Genomic DNA, 23,082 nt, shown 5'->3' on the forward strand with positions numbered 1-23,082 from the left:
ATAACAAAAAGCAGCCCTGCTGTCCACATCCAACTGTATCCCAGAACCATAGTATGGGATGTATGTGTGGCTGTCATGTATCATTTGGCCATTCTACACCAAGAGACAAACAACCCTCCAATATAAAGCTGTTTAATGATACTGTTCTCAGCTTTCCTCTGAAAAGGATTTATTTCACTCATTCTTCAAAGCTGAGATGCTGCCTTTCCTATACATTGCAGTTTGGTCCTAGTGGCACTGCCAGACCATTGAAGTAAAAATGTTAGGTTACACAGAACAATTGTTCTGCTGATGAAGAATGAGACAGACAGCTATTGAATGATACCAGCACTTTTTACCAAGGTCCACTTCAGTCAATAGTTCATCCTGGTTTCAAACACCAGTGCACTGGTGGAAGTTTTTTGCATACTTAAGTGCTTCTCTTTGAGCCTTAGGAAACATGGTCTAGTGTGAGGTGTTCCATGGCAGGAGGGTTGGAACTAGATGATCTTAAAGCCCTTTCCAACCCAAACCATTCTATGATTCTGTGACTTGCTGTTTCACCCATCAATAAACTAGTGAAATACAATCTGTGTAGTTTAAATTCCAGTGAGCTATTCTGTGCCATAAGCATTTCTCTGCTGGATACCACCTATTCTAGTGCAGGTCTCAAAGCTCTAACTTTTAACGATCCCAATATTTGATTCAGCTCCACAATGGCCTTTTTTGCTTCAATAGATGGGATTCCTCACAAAGTTATTCTGCTATATCCAACATGCCCTGCCTAAACAAGAGCTTCACCATCACCTCATTGGCTGTTAGCTTGCCAGCACTCATCTATCCCTACACTGCTGATGTCAGACTCAAAGTTCTTATATATGGCTTTTCCAGCTAGGTATACACTGCTGTGAATGTCTTTATGATCAGAGGACAGTTTTTGAGCTGTGTTTTTTATTCTTTTACAACATTGTGTCATAAGAAGTGAAATTGTCCCTTACAAGTCTCCACCTAGATTCTCAGTCTGGAGGATCTCCTGCTGCATGTCTTCTGCATATTGGATGAGGCCACAAGCAGAGAAGTTCTGCAGCACCTTCTGCAGCTCCCACTCCACCTTTATGCACTGGTCCATAATGGCCGGCACGAGGCCACGTTGTTTCTCCTGTTTCTGTACTGAAACTTTTTGTAAACATTGAACCATATCAAAGAGTTCCTCCTCCTTAAAACAGGAGTCCCAGCTCTCACATAAACCATGACACAACCACTCAGCAGCCAAAATACAATGAAGTAATTATTCCCAGCCTGGAATATACAGCCTTACATCTGTCTTAGCAACCGTTTTCTGTATCTTTAAAAAAGCCATTTTATTTCATATCCTGCCAACTACACCAAATTGTTCTGCTGACATGCAGGGTACACAACAAAATGATCACACGTTAGCTGTATAAGTTGCACTGTTTATTAAACAAGCACACTAAGACAAATAAGCACACTAAAGCAAACAAGCATATTAACGGAAACCGGATATACATCTCTCCGTATACAGTAAATTACAATAAAGCAAACCATATATATATATATAAAGTACAGAGGAAAATTATAAATGTGACCAAATCGTTACTGCATAGAGAGAATAGTGATTGAGAAGAAATACATCACCAGTTACTACTGAATCACCATCCAGGGTCACATTTCAAGCTGGGAAGCCCTATTGTAGCCAAATCTGAAACCCCACCTATGGGTGGATGTACCATATAGGAATATTCCCAATTACCTGAGACTCCTGGCATCAGTTTTGATTTGCTTTATTGTACTTATTTACTATATATAGAGAGATATATACCTGATAAGTGTTAATGTGCTTGTTTGCTTTACTGTGCTTAATAATTGACACTCTATAAAGAGCTAGTATTAGGGAGTGAATCTGAATGAATCTAATCTAGCTCTCTAGTAAAGCATCTAAGCAACATCATTTTCTTGCATTTCAGTGTCTGCATGGTTTAAGACCAGTCAAGTTAGAATGAAAAATACTTCTGTAATAGGTGGAATGATCACGTTTCCTGACAAGTCTGACTGCTCAAAACCAGACTGTTTTAAAAGGAGTCTTTAGGCAGTATAGATCACAGATTTGCAATACTCTTGCTTGAATCTCAGGATTTAACTGCCAAAATCAGACAGTTCATGAACATTGTAATAGACTAGTTACTGACACCAGCATTTTGACAGAAGTAAAGCAGGCTCTTGTCAGCACCTGCATCACGACAACGCTCTGTTCATTGACACAACACATTACTTGTTCATGGTGGAAATCACCTTTATGTTAAAGTAGGTTTCTTTTCTATAGATGAAAACAATCTGCAGTCTTCAAAAGAGGTGGAAGAAAAAAGGGGAAAAGTTAAAAATAAAGGAAAAAAGCAAAAGATGGAAAGTGAAAGACTAGTTCTGTGAGCAAGGACAAAAATAACTGGTGTCTTACAGTCTTCAAAAGGAATTCAGTGTTGGAAGAAGTTCTACCTACTTCTTAAAAAAAAAAAAGAAAGAAAGAAAAAAGAAAAAGTTATGTTCTTGGGCTTTTTTCAATTTTTGCCTTCATTTCATCAGATATGTTAGAATTTTCAGCATGTGCAAGACCTAGAATTGCTGTGATCAAAAGAACCTTCAGGTCTTTTTCCACCAGTAAGACTCCAGTCCTCTCGTGCTGGTTTCTGAGCTTAGTCTGTCAGTGAATTTCACAGTAAGAGTCAGATAGTTGCAGAGGGAGAGCAGCTCAGAAGTCAATGTTTCAATACATATGCAGACAGTAGGGCTGTAAGTGAATTTTACTATTGTGAATAGGGCACTTTGGAAAACAAGCACATATTTGAAAAGTCCTCAGAAAAGAGTCACAACCCACTTGCCCAATGCCTTGAAAGGAATTTTAAAATCTTTTCCAATTTAAAAGGGATTTTGAAGAATGTCCTTAAATATATTAAAATGACTTGGCTTTTTGAGCATCCAGTGCCATGTGAGCTTGGCAGGGATTTTCTTGCAAGGAAAAGAGAGACAAAGATTGGTATGAAACTCAAATAATGGAAGGGTTTTATCTCTTATTTTCAAGTGGTAGGAAAATAAAATCCCCTTAGGTTATTATGACCTTTCATACAAAGCACAGAACTCTCAAGATTTCTCACAGGTGATGAAAGAGTTCATTAACTTTAGTTGTATTTTATATGTTATATATGTGTATTTATGTATTTATTTCAAGAGATACAGCACATCATACGTGCAGTACACCATCATCCCTGCAAAAATAAAGCTCTTTGATTAGAACTTATTTTTTCATCAGTATTAACAGCAAGAATTATACTTCTCTCAAAAGATTAAAATTGCTTTTATTCACAGTATTTTAAATCATACGAATAATTGTTAAGTCATGGAAATGGGTATGGCCTCAATTATCACCCCATTGCTAATCATTTCCATTTATGTCTATGAAGGCTACTGTGGCACCCTTCACTTTGTCTCGTCTGTATTTTTCCAGCATTTTTTTATTCTTTCAATGCCTACCTTTTTGTTCTCAGTAGCAGCTAAAGACATTCCCCTGTATCAAACGCCCTTTCACACTAACTCCTGCCCTATATTTGGCTCCTTGTAGAGCTGAATGTCCTCTCTCAAAGCTTCCTCTTGCTTTCAGTCTCTATCTTTATACTCTTAATTTGTATTGAGAGTATGATTGCTGTGAGATCTGCACCTGCTCATATCCCACACTGATAACAAAATTCTTACAGATCGATGTTTCCAAGGGGTACTCAGGCAGAAACTTAAAAATAACAGTTGAGCATACTATGCAGAGCTGAATCTTGAGCCTATACATTCAATGGCTGCCAATTCAGTTCCATTTGAAAACTGTACTAGGCAATCACTCACATAAAATCTAAGCATAACCAGGCTTCCCTCTGTATAGCCAAGCCAGCATCTATACAAAAAAACATTAGTCAGTTACAAACTGTGGGTAAGTATAATTCTGTGTTTGTCCATATACATAGTAAATGTTTACAGTTTACTTGCACACCAGCACAGTGCCTGGATGCTTCCTGATGTTAAGTCTAGTCAAAACCAAATGGATATTTGTCACTCATAAATTCAAAGAAAATTAGAAATCATCTATTTAAGAGAAACTTTACAATTTCACAGAAAAATTAGACCAAAACCACATCCTTCCTCTCTTCCTCCCAAAATATCAACATTATTTTGCCTTTTATTAAACAAAGAACACTGAAGAAAGGAAAGCATGAAAAATTTTGTAAGGAAAAAATCTGGTCTGTTTTCCTCTGAAACCTGAATAGGCTTACTACACCATCACCAGTTCCCTATTTTGTGAGAAATGCATACAAAATAACCCTTTCCCTGAATTGTTTCTAAACTAAACACAGCTATAATTCAACATCATTAGAGACAATGTCTGAGCTATTGCTCAAAATTTTTACCAATCATGTGATCATGAATGCAGACAGCCTTAACTAATTTAATAAAAAACAGCTGTGTTGTTGTGGGGCTACCATTTGCTTCTCATTAATTACTGATTTTTAACAATCTTACAAGACCAGTAAATTAATAAAAAGGAATTAATTGTTCGCTAATAAGAAATACTAATAAAGGAAACCTTTTTAACATTTGTGTTGCATTTTACATTGCCATGGATGTTATTTACCTATTACTTTGTCCAACGAATGAAAAAGCACTTTTTGGCAGCAACAGCTTGCTTGGAGAAATTAAATCATAGAATCATAGAATAGTTCGGATTGGAAAGGACCTCAAAATCATCTAGTTCCAACCCCCCTGCCATGGCCAGGGACACCTCACACTAAACCATATCACCCAAGGCTTCATCCAACCTGGTCTTGAACACTGCCAGGGATGGAGCATTCACTACCTCCCTGGGAAACCCATTCCAGTGCCTCACCACCCTAACAGGAAAGAATTTCTTCCTTATATCAAGTCTAAACCTCAGCTGTTTAAGTTTCAACCCGTTACCCCTTGTCCTATCACTACAGTCCCTAATGAAGAGTCCCTCCCCACTATCCCTGTAGGCCCCCTTCAGATACTGGAAGGCTGCTATGAGGTCTCCATGCAGCCTTCTCTTCTCCAGGCTGAACAGCCCAACTTTCTCAGCCTGTCTTCATATGGGAGGTGCTCCAGTCCCCTGATTATCCTCGTGGCCCTCCTCTGGACTTGTTCTAACAGCACCATGTCCTTTTTATGTTGAGGACACCAGAATTGCACACAATACTCTAAGTGAGGTTGCACAAATGCAGAGTAGAGGGGCAGGATCACCTCCTTTGACCTGCTGGTCACGCTCCTCTTGATGCAGCCCAGGACACGGTTGGCTTTCTGGGCTGTGAGTGCACACTGCTGGCTCATGTTCATTTTCTCATCGACCAACACCCCCAAGTCCTTCTCGCAGGGCTGCTCTGAATCTCTTCTCTGCCCAACCTGTAGCTGTGCCTGGGATTGCTCCCACCCAGGTGTAGGACCTTGCACTTGGCATGGTTAAACTTCATGAGGTTGGCATCAGCCCACCTCACAAGTGTGGCAAGGTCCCTCTGAATGGCATTCCTTCCCTCCAGCGTATCAACTGAACCACAGAGCTTGATGTCATCGGCAAACTTGCTGAGGGCACACTCAATCCCATTGTCCATGTCAGCGACAAAAATATTAAAGACCGGTCCCAACACCGATCCCTGAGGGACACCACTTGTTACTGCTCTCCAGCTGGACATTGAACCATTGACCACAACTCTTTGAGTGCGACCATCCAGCCAGTTCTTTATCCACCAAGTGGTCCAGCTATCAAATTGATGACACTCCAATTTAGAGACAAGGATGTCATGTGGGACATTGTCAAACGCTTTGCACAAGTCCAGGTAGATGACGTCAACTGCTCCACCCCTGTCCATCACTTTTGTAGCCCCATCGTAGAAGGCCACCAAATTGGTCAGGCAGGATTTTCCCCCATAAAGCCATGCTGGCTGTCACCAAGCACCTTGTTGTTTTCCATGTGCCCTAGCATGCCTTCCAAGAGAATCTGCTCCCAGATTTTGCCAGGCACAGAGGTGAGACTGACTGGTCTGTAATTCCCTGGGTCATCCATTTTCCCCTTCTTGAAAATGGGGGTTATATTTCCCTTCTTCCAGTCATCAGGAACTTCACCTGTCTGCCATGATTTTTCAAATATGATGGCCAGTGGCTTTGCAACTTCATTCGCCAGCTCCTTCAGGACCCGCTGATGGATTTCATCAGGTCCCATGGACGTGTGTACATTCAGATTCTTAAGATGGTCTCGAACCAGATCCTCATGTACAGTGGGCCCAAGGTCTAGGTTTTCACAGTCCCTGCGTCTGCCTTCCAAGACTCGGGTGCTGCGGTCAGAGCCTTTGCCAGTGAAAACCGTGGCAAAGTAGTCATTCAGAACCTCAGCCTTCTCCAAGTCCTGTGTAGCCAGTTCTCCCGAAAGTTTCCGGAGGGGGCCTACATTGTCCTTAGTCTGTTTTTTAGCCGCTACATACCTATAAAATCCCTTCCTATTATCTTTAACATCCTTTGCCATGTTTAGCTCCAATTGGGCCTTAGCTTTCCTAACATGGTCCCTAACTACCCTGACAACATCCCTGTATTCCTCCGAGGCCACCTGTCCTTGTTTCCACCTTTTATAAGCCTCTTTTTTCTTGTGAATTTTTCTCAGCAGCTCCTTATCCATCAAAGGAGGTCTCCTGGCCCTCCTGCTGCACTTCCTTCTAGTTGGGATGCAACACTCCTGAGCTTGTAGCAGGTGATCCTTTAATATTTACCAAAAGTCTTGGGCCCCCTTGCCCTCTAGGGCTATATCCCATGGAATCTTGCTAAGCAGGTTCCTGAAGAGCCAAAAGTCTGCTCTCTTGAAGTCCAGGGCAGTGAGCTTACTGCACGCTCTTCTCACTGTCTTGAGGACCTCAAATTCGACCATCTCGTGATCACTGCATCCAAGACTTCGCTGGAGAGTCACATTTCCAACGAGCCCTTCCCTGTTGGTGAGCACGAGGTCAAGCAGGGCACCTCTCCTCGTCGGCTCCTCTATTGCTTGCAGAAGGAAGTTGTCTTCCACACAATCAAGAAACCACCTGGATTGCTTGTGCCAGGCCGTACCGTCGCCCCAGCAGATGTCAGGGTGGTTGAAGTCCCCCATGAGAACAAGGGCCTGCGAGTGTGAGGCTTTTCCTATTTGTCTGTAGAGTTCTTCACCCACAGGTTCCTCTTGATCAGGTGGTCTGTAACATATCCCCACAGTAATGTGTCCCGTCACCGATTTCCCCTTAACCCTGACCCACAAACTTTCTGTTAACTGATCACCTGTCCCCAGACAGAGTTCCATACTCTCCAGCCTATCCCTAACATAAAGGGCAACTCCCCCTCCCCTCCTACCGGGCCTGTCTTTTCTAAAAAGCCTATAACCCTCCATTCCAACACTCCAGTCAAAGGAGCTATCCCACCATGTTTCGGTGATGCCTATTATATCATAGCCCCATAGCTGTGCCCACATCTCTAATTCCTCTTGTTTGTTCCCCATGCTACGGGCATTTGTATAGAGGCATCTGATCTGAGCTCCAAATGAAGCCAGCTCAGTGGCTGGAGCAGCTAGAATATTGCTACATTGCTCAGAGTATTTACTATAGGTGCTGCAACTGACTGGGTGTGTTGGGATGGAATGATGCTCCCCTCCCCCAAGACAACAAGTTTAAAGCATCCTTGACAAGCCTGGCAAGCCTCCCAGCAAAGCCACTCTTCCCTTTCTTTATCAGAGCAGTTCCACCAGCCCCCAGTAGGCCTGGCCTACAAATGTGGGCCCCATGTCCAAGACACCCAAACCCTTGACTATGACACCACCCTTTTAACCATTTATTAACCTGTCCAATCCTCCTTGCGTTTGAAAGGTCCTCCCCTGTGTCTTGGAGAATTGTCTAAAAGACTATCTGAGCTCCAGAACCCCTGACCACCTCTCCCAGAGCTCTGTAGTCCTTCTTTGTACTCCTCAGGCTACTAATATCTATATCCCTAGCACCCACATGTATCACTAGAAGTGGGTAATAGTCCGTGGGACTTACTAGAGCAGGCAGCCTCTCCACAACATCTCTGATCCATGCCCCAGGTAGGCAACACACCTCCCTTGCGACCGGGTCAGGCCAACAGATGAGCGCTTCTGTCCCTTTCAAGGCAGAGTCCCCTACTACTACAACCTGCTGCTTTTTCCTGGCAGCACCAGTAGAGATCTTCTGTACCAGTGCACCAGCCAGCTGTTTCTGAGGCAAGTGCATTTCCTCATCAGCCCCCTGCAGGACAGCAAAGCAGTTCTGGGTGGATACAGCAGATTTAGGAAGAAGCCCCTTGCTTTTAATTGCTCTCTTCCTCCTTTGGTTGTTTTTTTTTTGTTACTAATTCCCAGCTTCCCTGATCAACAGCCCCTTCCTTCCTCCATGAGTTAGAGGGGAATCTTGAGGCCCCTGTGCTGTTTGGTCCTGGAGCAAGCAGTCCTGCTTCCTCTCAGCTTCCCTGACATCTTGCAGCTTACTGACAGCATCCCGTAGCTTAGCCACCTGCTGGAGAGGTCCTCCATCAGGGAGCAGCGAGTGCAGCCCTGCCCATTCTGCACCTTTCCCTCACAAGACCAGTGCAGGCACTCTCTACACTCTGCACCGCAACCTCCCCACTTACCAGCTCTGTCTGGGTGCCTACGCTGGCCACCACCGGGGCGGCCAGGACAGAGCTCCCAGACCGGACCCTGGTCGTACAGCGAGTGCTCACCATCCCTTTCGATGCCTATTGGATAAAAACCCAGATATTTTTCATGTTGTAAAGCACAGGCTACATTTTATAAAATTAATAATTTATCCAGATAATTACTTTAACTATTATCCAGCTTGTTAAAGATTTGACTGAGCTGAATGTATAGATCAATTTGCCCTAGATGGTTAGTAATAGGTTATTTTAAAATTTATAGCTGCTGCTTCTTTCCTATTTCCCATTGTTAAACATTAATCCCTTTCATAAATTGCACTCTTATTTAGAGATGAGTCAGGGCATTACACAAACTCTACTACCACTTCTGCTTGTATGTGTTGCTAACTGCAGTCCACTACCATGAAAATATAATGATAATACCAAAAAACTAGAGTAAGCTAAGTACCACCACACCTCTTTTGTCTTCTGCCATGAAACAATAATGAGCCAGGTAGGTTTGTAGTGTGCAGTAATGTAATGCACTAAAGAAAGTGCAATGGCATGAAACAAGAAAGGTTGCATGTTGAGTTTTCTTTTCCAACACACTGTTAGTTTAATCAACTACCACCATAAAAATAGCTCCTTTTGACATCGGGAGGAGCTATATAGGCATGTTCATAATATAAAGGTGCTGGGCAATTCATGTCTTCCTAAACCACACAGTGAGGGTCAGCAAAGCCAGATAACACCAATTACTGCTTTTGCTATCCATGTAGTATGAGCTGCCAATAACACATCAGGCGTTAGACAAGCCTGCCACAGACTAACATTCTCCCAAAGATGAAAGGAAAGAAACTTGTGACAAGACATACATCTCTTTTGGAGACTGCTAGGGAAAATAAAAACACGAATCTCGTGAATGGTAACTATTTAAAATCTTCACAGAAGATTAAATGAAGACTGTTTGCTTTTCAACAAAGTTGAAATAGCTCAGAAATATTGGATTTTATTCTGTGTAAAATGAAATTCAATGGAAAATTCTTGACCATATATTCTTAGGCTGTAAACTAATATGGCTTTGACAACATTTTCAGACTTAAATTTCAATGTATTTTGCTTTGAAAAATACTATAATAATAATTTCAGACAAAACTTGAATCTTTCAACACTTTGTTGGATGTAAAATGGCTGATATATAAGCTTTCACCCACATTGAAAGATAATATGTTGCTGTATGGAGTCCCCTGTGACAAGTTGCAGATAAAGGAGAGGGTGAATCGAGTCAGTTTTCTGAGGTGAAATCCATCCATCTGGCCTTGGACATTGCTGAAGGAGAAAAGTGGCCAGTACTTTATCTCTATACTGACTCATGGATGGTGGCAAATGCCCTGTGGGGGTGGTTGCAGCAATGGAAGCAGAGCAACCAGCAATGCAGAGGTAAACCCATCAGGGCTGCTTCATTGTGGCAAGATATCACTGCCAGGGTGCAGAACCTGGTGGTGAAGGTATGCCATGTAGATCCTCGTGCACCCAAGAGTCATGCACCACTGAGGAACATCAGAACAACCAACAACTGGATAAAGCTGTTAAGATTGAAGTGGCACAGATGGACTTGGATTGGCAATATAAGGGTGAATTAATTTTGGCCCAGTTGGCCCATTACACCTCAGGCCATCAAGGAGGAGATGCTGCATACAAGATGGGCTCGTGATCACAGGGTGGACTTAACAATGGACACTATTGCCCAGGTTATTCATGACTGTGAAGTGTGCTGCAATTAAGCAAGCCAAGTGGTTAAAGCCTCTTTGGTATGGAGGATGACAGCTGAAGTATAAATATGGGGAGGCCTGGCAGATTGACTATATCACACTCGTACCAACCAGCCAAAGCAAGCACCATGTGCTTACCATGGTGGAAGCAAACACCGGATGGCTGGAAATATGCACTGTGCCCCACACCACTGCCCGGAACACTGTCCTGGGCCTTGAGAAACAGATTTTGTGGGGACATGGCACCCAGAGAGAACTGAGTCAGACAATGGGACTCATTTCTGGAACAACCTCATAGACACTTGGACCAAAGAGCATGGCACTGAGTGGGTGTATCACATCCCCTACCATGCACCAGCCTCTGGGAAAAACAAACGTTACAATGGGCTGTGAAAAACTACACTGAGAGCAACAGGTGGTGTGATTTTCAAACATTGGGATACACACTTACCAAAAGCCATCTGGTTGGTCAACACCTGAGGATCTGCCAACAGGACTGGCCCAGCCCAGTCAGAACTTTTACATACTGTAGAAGAGGATAAAGTTCCTGGGGTGCACGTAAAGAATTTGCTGGGGAGGACAGTCCAGGTTATTCCTGATTCAGGTAAAGGCAAACCCACTCATGGTTTTCACTTTTATTCAGAGGCCCAGATATAATTAGTGGGTAACACAAGAAGATGGGGAATTCTGATCTGCATCTCAAGGGGATTCGATTTTAGGGGAAAACAGCCAATTAACTCAACTGTATGCTGTTGCCCGCTGTGTAGCACTTTTATAGCCCATGAACTAGCTGTCTTCAGGTCACCAGCAACTGGCCCTGCCTTCCCTCCAATCATTACCCCAGCAAAGAATGAACTTTGACAAAACTAGATGAGCTCAGCAGTGACCAGACAAGCTCTGTGGTGTCGTCAGCAGGCAATGATCCAACACTGCACGAGGTCTCTCCTGCTCTGAAAGATTGTTACAAGGTATGGAGCCCAATATAATGGACTGAACGAATTCAGCAGCTTTATAGGGATTGGCCCATGCACTAAGGAATGATATCTCTCCCTTTGTGTGTGTGTATGTGTGTATATTTATATGTACATATATATGAATGAGACAAAAGTGATGGTATATTGAAAAACATGGGCTCTGAGCATGATATGAACAGTACAGAATAAGGGACAAATACTGTCCTGGGTTCAGCAGTAGCAGTCATTTTTAATCCTTCTTAGTAGCTGGTGCAGTGCTGTGTTTTTGACTTTCAGCCTGAGAACAGCGCAGATAACACCGATGTTTTTAGTTGTTGCTAAACGATGTTTACTCTGACCAAGGACTTCCTCAGACTCATGCTCTGCCAGGGACAAGGGAAAGCCAAGAGGAAATAGAGACAGGACACCTGACCCAAAGTAGCCAAAAGGGTATTCCATATCACAGCACATCATTCCCAGTATATAAACTACGGGCAGTTACCCAGAAGGGCGAGATCAGTGCTCAGGTTGGGCTGGGTATTGGTTAGAGGGTGGTGAGCAGTTGTATTCTCTTCTCTTGCTATTTCCCTTATCATTATTATTATTGGTGGTAGCAGTGTTGGTTTGTGTTATAACTTAGTTACTGGACTGTTCTTACCTCAACCTGTGGGAGTTACATTCCTTCAGTTCTCTTCCCCATCCCTCCAGGAGCAAGGGAAGGAAGAAGGAGGGAAGTGAGGGAGCTGTTATGTGGTTCTCGATTACCGGCTGGGCTTCAGCCATGACAGTTACATTGCCATGTGCTTCATTTATTGCTTGTGATAGGGAAATACAATAGCATAGTTTTATTCTGAACTACTAAAATGACAAAAGGACACAACAAATCTTTGGATAAAATGAAATATAATGAAAATGAGTGTCTGACAGATCTCATACTTTAACTGATATAATGAACATATGGAAAGCATTCCAAAACTTATCTGTGCAGTAGACTCAGTGGCAATACAGAGATTCTTCAAACTGGTAATTATAATATTTTTTTTATTACCTGATGAATACTCCAAAATAATAAAGCATACTATCTTCAAGTTCAGAGATTACACTTAATATACAGACATAAAGCTTGAATTCTATCCTTTACAGTGATAATGTGAAGTCACTTAGCTGTAATACTGGTAAGACAATGATAACACTTTAAAAGTTGTGACAAAAAAAAAGACAATATATAATAGAATAATTAAATATATTGCTGATACAGAGGAATCTCTTAAACATATCTCAAGAACCTTGTAAAAGTTGCTGGGTTTACAAGGTCAAAATGATTAAAAATAACACAGTGAGAAGACTAAAGAGGCAGCAAAGAAGCTAAGTGATTTATTTGTTTTGGTTTTCACAGATGGAACAGGGAGCAAATATCTAGTTTAGCAGCTGATCTTTAAAGATAATGAAGGTGAAGTGCTGTCAAACACAAAGACATAAAAGAGTAAGATAGAAGAACTCCAGAAATCATATTAACATAAATTACTTGGGCATGATGCCAGAGCTCTGCAGGAAAATCTGAGTATTCAGGCTCAGGTTCAAAATCCCTGGACATTAATTGGATGCAGAGTGAGTAGTAGGAGCCTCCAAGGCTCTTTTCATCTACCTAATATGGATAAGACTCATTTTATTTTCTACCAAAGGGAGGGTTCTCCACAAAGTACAGCAAATTTGGTTCAGTGAATAAAAGTGGAATGAAAAGTGCTTTCCTGGATAAAGCTGCACATGATGACCAAGGTAGGACTGCTTAGTAAAAGGTGGATGAGAAGAAGTATTAGGTTAGTAGTGAAGATAATTTTCCACAAACATTAGTTTTAAAGCTGTAATTAGTTCATTTCAGCTCTATTAGCACCTTGAAGCCATGCTTTTATTTCACCAGCATGATGGTACAGACAGCTGCAGTTATGAACCCCTTAGTGTAAATCCACCCTCCAGGAGTATTTTGAAGATCTCTACCTGAAGAAAAGCTTCACAGCAGTACAGAGACCGCCTCTCACCAGACAGCCACAATTAACCAGCACATACATGGCTCATACATACAATTTCTGCCTCAAACCTCATGCTATTCCTCAAACACCTTTCCCATGTTGCAAAAACCACAGCATTTATTGAAAGGCAAAACCAGAGGGTGGAGAGTACAGCTGGGGGAAGAGTCCAACCCCACCTCCAAGACACATTTTTGGTCCAAGAATGGGTTCAGCTGCAGGTAGTCCTTAAGAAGTCCCACAGGCAGACATACACTCATCTGCCACAAGCATCAGCTTTCCTCTCCTGTCCCCAAAAGAAAGAGTTCAAAATCAGATCATCTCCCTGTCAGGGCTCAGCACTAAAGTGATCATGGTTCAAAGTAGTCACATGCTTATGGGTGGATTGGCAGACATTTCATTAGCAAAACCAGATAGAGTGAAATGCTTTAGACGCCAAGTGCAAGGTCCTACACCTGGGTCAGAGCAATCCCAGGCAAAGCTACAGGTTGGGCAGAGAAGAGATTCAGAGCAGCCCTGCAGAGAAGGACTTGGGGGTGTTGGTTGATGAGAAAATTAATATGAGCCAGCTTCAGTGTGCGCTCACAGCCCAGAAAGCCCTTCTGGGCTGTATAAGTAGGAGCGTGACCAGCAGGTTGAAGAAGGTGATCCTGACTGACTACACAAACCCTGCTAATTAGCCTGTTCTCTAGTTGCATATCACCTTCAGTCTGAAGCTACACCTCATATCAGTTAGGGACAAAGTAACAAGACCTCATATTTTTCAGTTTCATAATGTTACTGAATCTTATAATACGTAAAATCAGTCAGTTGTTCAACTTGGCAATATAATAAAGAAATAATGGATCAACAACATCATAGGTGGATGGTTTCCAGATGCTTGAGTACAAAAAAAAAAAAATGCATTTTCACTCTATCCCTCAGACAGCTCAGTGTTATATACAATTTCAGGCCATTTGCTACTCCTTAAGACACCACCATACATCAGAAAAATGGCATTATTTCTAGGGAGATAGTTCTGCTTGCATAGTCTTAACTAAAGTACTTAAATTTGGTTTTGTCTTTTGTATAAGCTTTCATTTTCTACTGGTTTGCTTTGAAGCAAATGTTAAAGAGCCAGGAGGAAAGCATATTTAATAACAGCTAGATTGAGTAATTCATATAGCACTGCTTCTAGAAAAAAAAACCCGCTACCTCAAAGGGCTGTGTTAGGGATTCACTTCATATTAAGGCAGGTTCGTCATAATGCCAGGAACAGCTTCCTAGTTGTACCTCTTTGAGCTAGGAAAACATCCAGTCCTGACACTTAGCAACAGCTATTTACACTAGTTATGTCCTAAAGCGTGTCCCACCTTTCAAAATACGTCTGCTATATTCTGCCTATAAACTTATGCTAACTGTACATCATCTGGATAGCCTGGTTTTGCAGAGTATTAGATATCCTAACTAATCATGTTATAAAATATTCTCATTCTTATTGGTAGTCCAAGGTAATTCTTTCCAGGTGTCAGCTGCAGATTTCATGTATTCTATGAGATTGATTGTATCATTAATTCTATCTTTAAATCCTTTGAGTATTGTTATTTGCTCTATCAGACAAAATAAGACCTGAAGCACATGGGATGCACTGACATTTCTCAATCCAAAATCAGACATCTTAAATAATCTATTATGAAGTATAGGTGGCTTGTATGAATTAATTAGATTGTGCTTCCAGTCATTCTTCAGGTTATACTCTATTTCAATACAGAAGGTGTATTCTTTCTAGTAACAGTGCAGTAATGTGCCCTCAATAGGAACACCTACTTATTTCCAATAGTGAGATTTGCTGTAGGAGGCCTAATGCCTCGGCTATAATATTTTCTGTATTCCTGTATTGAATATTCCTTTTCCTCAAATTCAAGAGAGTTTTAATAGGTATTACAGCTGATAATTACTGAGGAAAAACCCTAAAACATCACAATATATATAAATGGAATGTTTGAGGTTTTCTGTTAGTGCAGTTATGGAATTTTTCTTGTATCAAAGTTCATAACACTGCATATTAAGTCCAGTGTTCCCATACCTCACTATATTTCATTCTTAATGTAATATCAAATCAATAATGGAGATTTCCAAATTCAGAGTCAGGTAAGCAATTATCTTATAAAGGTATTAGCCAATAATACACAGTGAAAGTTCTGAAAGACTTGAACTACTTCACTAAAATATTAAAAATTTCCAGTGTATAAGGTCAATCAGTTTCAGACTTTTTTTGAGTAAAGACTCTTTTAGCTGTGACTATAAAAACTTTGTATGCTTGTGTGCTTTTCTTTTATGCCACCTAAGTCTTAGAAAAACAAAATCTATATTACAGTACATGAATGTGTTTTCAATTTTCTCCAACCCTTCCACTACCCTCAATCTCCACATTTAAAAGAACTGCCTGGGTAAACAGACTACATTTGATCCCTTTTTTTTTTTTTTTTTTTTTTATTCCACTGTCTACCAGCCTGTCTCTTTAAAATAAAGGTGCTCTTCAGAACTAGTGCTAGTCAGGTCACAACTGCATGAGTCAATATCTAGAAAAAAATACGTATTGTCACACATGGCATTATGTAGAAAATATTTCTCTTATGAGGAGCATTATGCAATAAATATGAGAGATTATTGATACAAGGAGGCACAAAATGTAATCAGTTCTAAGTAATGGTAAGTTTGATGGCTTTGTAATGAAAACTAACTGTTTTGCCTGAAGGCAGTTTCAGGTCCTCAGAACCTCAGTACAAAAGGTGTGAGAAAAACAGAATGGAAAACGACCTGGGGGTGGGGAGCACCTGGGACTAGCTGCTGGCCAGGATGGGAGCACTTAAATCTATTGATAAGTAAAAGAACAGGATGATTGCTATGTCTGTAATGTTAATTAAACTGGGAAAAGTAAACGACCATCACATTTTTGTATGAATGCGGGAAACTTTCTGGAAATTATGCAATATTCCCAGTGACCATATAAGGATGGCCTGTAGAGCAATACGGGGACACACGTTAGGAGGAGCTATCCCCCGTGTCTCCCGGCGCCGCAATAAAGAATACCTGCTTGTCAACTTGAAACTCTGTTGGCGAGTTTGTTCATGGAGTTTTCTCCGAATCATTATGCAATAAGTAACGTCAGTTTGGAAAAACAGTCTTCATTTGATTTTCAAGCCTAAATCACTTGTATTCAAACATATGTTTATGTTTGAAACTCTGGGACACCTACTGGAAAACTATCATAATTATATTTATATAACCACCCATGCACTGTTTCTGAAGGGAGGGCAATTCTGTTTTAACGGTCTATTATTGTTTAGATTACAAAGGTCAGATCTATGAGGACATTAAGCTAAAAAAAATTTCACCACCCTCTTTTTCATTAAAACTGCTGCTTTTTCCTAGTACAGTTTTGATCTTAGATACAAAGACTGCAGGGCATCCTTTGAAGTCTTCATTAGCATCAAGTCGTTGTAACTATGTGCATAACACAGTAGAGATATAATTCTTCCAGAGAAACTAGATCACAAATGTTCAGTGATTATAATGATTCTGTAGGTTAAAACAACACTAATTTATCAATGTTACTTGACGCTTCCATGTTTGAATGGCCATAGCACCAATTTAGTCCACCTAATTATAAAATGAGATAGTTATATGGTATTTTACTGTTTCATTTTGTTTCTCAGACATTTGTGAGTTACTTCTGCCACAGCTTTCTCTTTCTAACCTATCACAACAAAACAAAACTAACAAACAACTGAACAAACAAAAAAAATCCACAGACTAATGCCACAGTTAACATTCAGAAGAAATTATCAACAGTCCCATGTAAGAGTACTTTACACATTCTTACAGCAATAAATAGAACCCTCGGGTTGTATTTTTTGCACCAAAGGTTTTTTTAACTTTCATATTATGTCATTCAGAGTGTTGACTTTCATATTAGGTTACTAACTATAAACAAGCAGAGAATCATATGAACTACAGCATGGTTTCTCCACTTCTTGAGCAACAGTCTTTGCGCAGGACTTCCCTGACTGCCAGTTTGCATATATTTGACAATTTCACTATAAGTGAAACAAGGCTTGATAAAAAACTACTGTGCATTATGTGGTAACAACTCAGTTTGCGGCCTGCAAAGTCTATGAAAGAAATGTGCTGTTTCTTCAGTGTTACAGAAAAAAGAGAGATGATAGTGAACTACATAAAGTCAGGTATTTTTCCAACAGAACATATTTTTTTTGCCTGCAGTTACAAGCTACAGGAATAATGTTGTTACAGGAAAAATTATTGATACTGTGAAGTTTTAAATTATCTTATTTTTGTTGACCTCACAGAATCCCAGGAAAACCAAGAAACACAGATTTTCATCTTTCCAGGAAAAGAAAGTTAAAAGCGATATTTGGAAGGAACAAGAATGTTAATCAAAGCAAAAGGAAAAACAGGGTTTGTTTAGGTGGTTTTGGGGGTTTTGATGCGCAGATAGACTCCACAATTAGTTGAAAGTTGTAAAGTAGGTATGCTTTTATTCAGCGCTGAGGTGCATGGGGATAGCTCCTGCAAAGCATACACACCTCAGGGTTGTTCTCTCTTTACATTTATTCTCTTAAGGTATACATAGACATGAGGTTGCTCAATTCGCCTATACATATTTAGTATCTATCCCCGCTTCGTATTATAATGAGCCGGAAGGTCCTTTGCACCTGCGCAGTGCCCCTTCTTGTCATGGGCAGGGGTCTCAGGATGTAGTAAATGAGTCTTCCTCTTGTGGGTAGGGGTCTTCAGGATCAAGTAAATGAGTCTTCCTCTTCTTAAACTTTACACATTTTTATCTTCAGACATGGCCTTAGGGTCTGGTCGGCGCCCAGTCTGCTTCTCCCCCGCTTATCAGCAGAACCAAACATCTGCTTTTGTCCCTTACTAGTAGAGCTGAGCACCTAGCTAAGCATCTGCTTCTCCCCCTCCAGCAGTAACCAATGCCTTGGCACGTTAGGTACTTAGGACAGACAATACTTTTGTTTAAGCAAAGGAATTCCTTTAACCCCCTTGTACAATTTCTCTGTATTAACCCCCTGTACTTTGGTTACCCCTGTATCAGTTGTAGAGTGTTTTTTTAATTTTTTTTCTAAAGGTATATGATTATATGAACTACATAATTCTAATGGACAAGTATAAAATTCCAAGAAAACCATACATGTTGGAAAGAAATTTGAAATATCAATTGAACCCAAAAGGTGTCACAAGTGTGCTGCTTGCATTGAAAGAAGATAGATTAGTGACTGATAAAAAGCCTCAGTCCCCTTTAATGAGACCATTCTCAACCCTAAGTGTACAGGTATTGGGGAATGCGGAATGCGGGGGTGGTGGTGGAATTAACATTGACTCTGTATAGCCTTCTGAAATGTAGCAACTACTGTGTGCCTTTGAGGGGAAATTCAGTATTTACCTGCACTCAGACTGAAAAGCTAGTGCTTTGTTTTCTGAAGAAATTCCACAAAAATAAATCAGTGATAAGCAAAGTTATGTAGATGATACACGGGTAACCAATGTACAGGGGGGTAATACAAAGAAATTGTACAAGGGAGTTAAAGGAATTCCTTTGCTTAAACAAAAGTGTTGTCTGTCCTAAGTACCTGCCATTGCCATCTTGCCAAGGCATTGATTACTGCTGGAGGGGAAGAAACAGATGCTAATTCTACTGACAAAAGCAGATGAAAGGTCCTGCTGATAGGCGGCAGGAGAGGCAGACTGGGTGACCAAGCCTTAAGACCATGACAAAAGCACAGGTGTTGGGTCCTACTGATAAGCGGCAGGAGAAGCAGACTGGGCGTCGACTAACCCCAAGCCCATGTCTGAAGATTAAAAGGTGTAAAGGTTAAGAAGAGGAAGACTCATTTACTTCATCTTGAAGACCCCTACCCACAGGAGGAAGACTCATTTACTTCATCCTGAGACCCCTGCCCATGACCAGAAGGGGCACTGCGCAAGTGCAAAGGACCTTCTGGCTCATTATAATACGAAGCGGGGATAGATACTACATATGTATAGGCGGATTGAGCAACCTCATGTCTATGTATACCTTAAGAGAATAAATGTAAAGGGACAACAACCCTGAGGCGTGCATGCTTTGCAGGAGCTATCCCCATGCACCTCAGCGCTGAATAAAAGCATACCTACTTTACAACTTTAACTAGTTGTGGAGTCTATCCGCGTATCATAGACATATAGACGTATGTATCTTTGTAAATATATATATTTATATTTACATATATATTTATATATATCATATATAAATATATATTATAAATAATTAATATATATCATCATATATATTATATAATTATATATACTTATATAATATATTATAACATTTATATATTATTATTTTATATCTTATACATGTATAATTATTATATATTGATATATATTTATATATAATTATAGCATTATCATATAATATGTTTATATATTATATTTATATATATATTTATAAAGATACAAATATATATATATGTATATATACACACATACATAGGTATACAGAGATTACCTAAAATGCATGTCAGGCTGAAAAGGAGAAACTACTGTGCACACCCCATATGCATACTAGTTCAATTACATAGAAAAACAAATATTCACATATTGGATTCAAGCAGACACTAATTTCAGAGGCATTTCCCACTTGTATTTATATTTTTGACTACTAACAAAGGGAAAAATGAAAGAAAATGTACACAATCCTATAATTCACCCATGTGAAATAATTAGAAGAATTGCAAATAGCCTCTGGCAGATAGATTTGATAATTGATGCAGACAATTTAGTTATAAAAGGCACCTGTTTTAAGATACCAAAATGCATCTACTAATTATTTAACATTGCCTCAAAATGTATTTCTCCCATCTAAGTATCTGAACCCAGAATCAGGTACTTTATGCTTCAAGTCATACTTCTGTGGCTAAATGCTGTCTTTGTTCTCTCTGCAAGGTGAACCACCATCTGTTGTTTTACATTAAATAGGGGAAGTTAAACTCCTGTACTTAGTATGCATAAGGCTGCACCCAAAATACTTCGATCAGTTGGGACTCCTCAACCCTGGTCCAGAAAGGTATTGAAAAATGGTCCAGCAAAAGACTACTAAAATGGTTGGCAGTTAGGAAGAAGCTGCAGAAGGTTGGCTTGCATCACATGTGATTAACAAATGTTTTGTGGCTTCCAAAATATAGGGTCTCAAAGGTACAACTGTAGCCCTGAGAATTGTCCTGTGACAGGCTTGGAGCTGAGTGTCACATGAGATCAACTGCAGAAGTTTCTGAAAGACACTCCAAGGCAAGACTTTCAACACTTTTACTTAAGATTATTTTCTTACAGTCTTTTAACCTACCTCTAAGCTAAACAAAATTTGAAAGTAATAGAACAGTACAGCAGGACTTGACAGGTGAAGTGAACTCTTGACAGTAATAAGTCAGAAGTTAGACAAGCACAGAAAGAACAGGTTTGTTAAAAATGGACCATATAATAGTCCACTCTGTCTCCTATTGACAGGGACCCAAGGAACTGTGTTCGTTAGCCCTTCTTTCAATTCAGGTTTCCTCCAGCTACGGAGCTCTTTCAAACACCACCATGTTTTCGCAAAATACTGAAATTTATTGCAAAATAGAGAAACTAAAGAAATCATTCACTCTGTATTGTTTTTTCTTTGGGTGTTTTTTCTTCCATTTTATGATTTAAATGGCACTCCTTTCATGGTTATTATTTGCATTATTTTAAAGATAGCTTTCCAATACACGTAACATTCATTTAGTTGTTCATTTTACTGGAAAAAGAATGAGGTGTAAGTAGAACAGTACTCTTCTAATTTGTTTTAGCAGAAGATCATTTTAACCATCAGTGTCTGAACCCTGGTGAAGTATAGTTTCCATTTCCCTTCCCAGCCATGGATAAAACAAAGCTGACAACACATATTTTTCTCTGTCAAAACATTTCATCTACTTTTCAGCACACAGACAACTTAAGAGCCATAACTTAGGCCAAGATTACATGCAACATTCTTCTTGTTATCTTAATATTGGACAGGTACACACACTAGATCCTTAACAGGAGTATATACTAGCTTAAAAACGTGTCATAGATAAAACAGGATTTCCCGAATGACAGTGTCAAATGGGGAAAAAAATAACCTAGGCTGTTATCAGATGAGAGTGAAGAGGTGTAGGACAATACTATCTATTATATCTCATCAAACACATAATGTTCAGCTATTTCAAGAGTCATTCGAGCACATTATACACAGAGTTTCGGTTGGCTGAAATGCAGTGTGCACATCTTATGTTTTTTGCCATGGTGTCATGGTTTAAGCCAAATCCGCACAGTTCGCTCACTCACTCCCCCCCTTGCTCCCCCAACTCCCGGAGAGTTAGGAAGGAGAATCCAAAGAATGTGGCCCGCATGGATTGAGATAAGAGCATTTTAATAGCTAAGGCATAACATATATCACTACTGCCATTACTACTACAAATAATAATGATACAGCCAATAACAAGTGAAGAGAATACAACACCTCACCAGCCACCGACCCATAACTCACTCCACCCTGCCCAACTGAGCACTGACCGATACCTCCCCCATCCCCCCAGCGCTCCAGCCCTTCCGGGTCTCTCCTGGTTACATCCTGGGCATGACGTGCTATGGTATGGAATACCTCTTTGGCTAGCCTGGGTCAGGTGTCCTGTCTCCCCTTCCTCCCTGGCAGAGCATGAGCTCAGAAAAGGCCTTGGACAAACTAAACTTTTGAGCAGTAATTCAAAACATGCTTGCTATCAGCAACCGTTCTCAGCCCGAAAGTCAAAACACAGCACTGCACCAGCTACCAAGAAGGAGAAAAATGACTGCTACTGCTCAACCCAGGACACATGGCTGATGCTATTTTAACTTTTAGAGAATGGCCAAAGCAGACCCAGACTGTTTATGCAAAGCCTTCCCTCATACAAAGTGTGTTACAGTCTTATGTAATGTGTATTCCAGGTATACATTTCCTGAGGATTATGTAAAAAAATCACAGTCACATATGAAAAATAATACACATAAATTGCTCTGAGTCACAAAAAGGAAGTTGCAATACAGTTGTCTTTCAAATATTTACTTCTCCATATGAAATAAAAAGACTACCACAAAGCCAAAATGCTGCGTCTACACAACCTCTGCAAGATGAACTCAAGGCAGGCCAGGACAAAGAATTTTTGGAACACTCATACAAGGGCAAAGCAAAAATTACTATTTACTAGTCACAATGCACAGTTACATTATTCATCCTAAATTAAAGATATTAATAGACAAGAGGCAGAGTGCAAAGACTCATTTAATGTACCAAAAGCTCACCTTCAGCTCTGTGTTTCTTTCTGCTTATACTTTTCCCTTACACAGCAGAAGTGCACCTCCCTCTGTGTTTTGAGAGACCTTACCAAAAAATTTAAATTGCACAAAAAATGCATGCCTGGAAACTGCACAGCTGGGGAACATAGGAAAGGATAATGTATTTAAGCAAAATTCCAGTGTAATGTTGTCCTGGTTCATACCTTCCCTGCCTAAATCACATTGAATTAATCTGAACAAAATTGA

The 23,082-nt window shown here is 40.4% G+C and overlaps 1 pseudogene; it reads right to left on the reverse strand.

Annotated features, from left to right (window-relative positions):
- Window positions 1-372: 372 nt before the first annotated feature.
- On the reverse strand, window positions 373-1,108 carry LOC101871892 (E3 ubiquitin-protein ligase RMND5A-like; annotated as a pseudogene).
- Between the last annotated feature and the right edge of the window lie 21,974 nt (window positions 1,109-23,082).

The sequence above is a fragment of the Melopsittacus undulatus genome, chromosome Z (assembly GCF_012275295.1).
Source record: "Melopsittacus undulatus isolate bMelUnd1 chromosome Z, bMelUnd1.mat.Z, whole genome shotgun sequence".
NCBI lineage: Eukaryota > Metazoa > Chordata > Aves > Psittaciformes > Psittaculidae > Melopsittacus > Melopsittacus undulatus.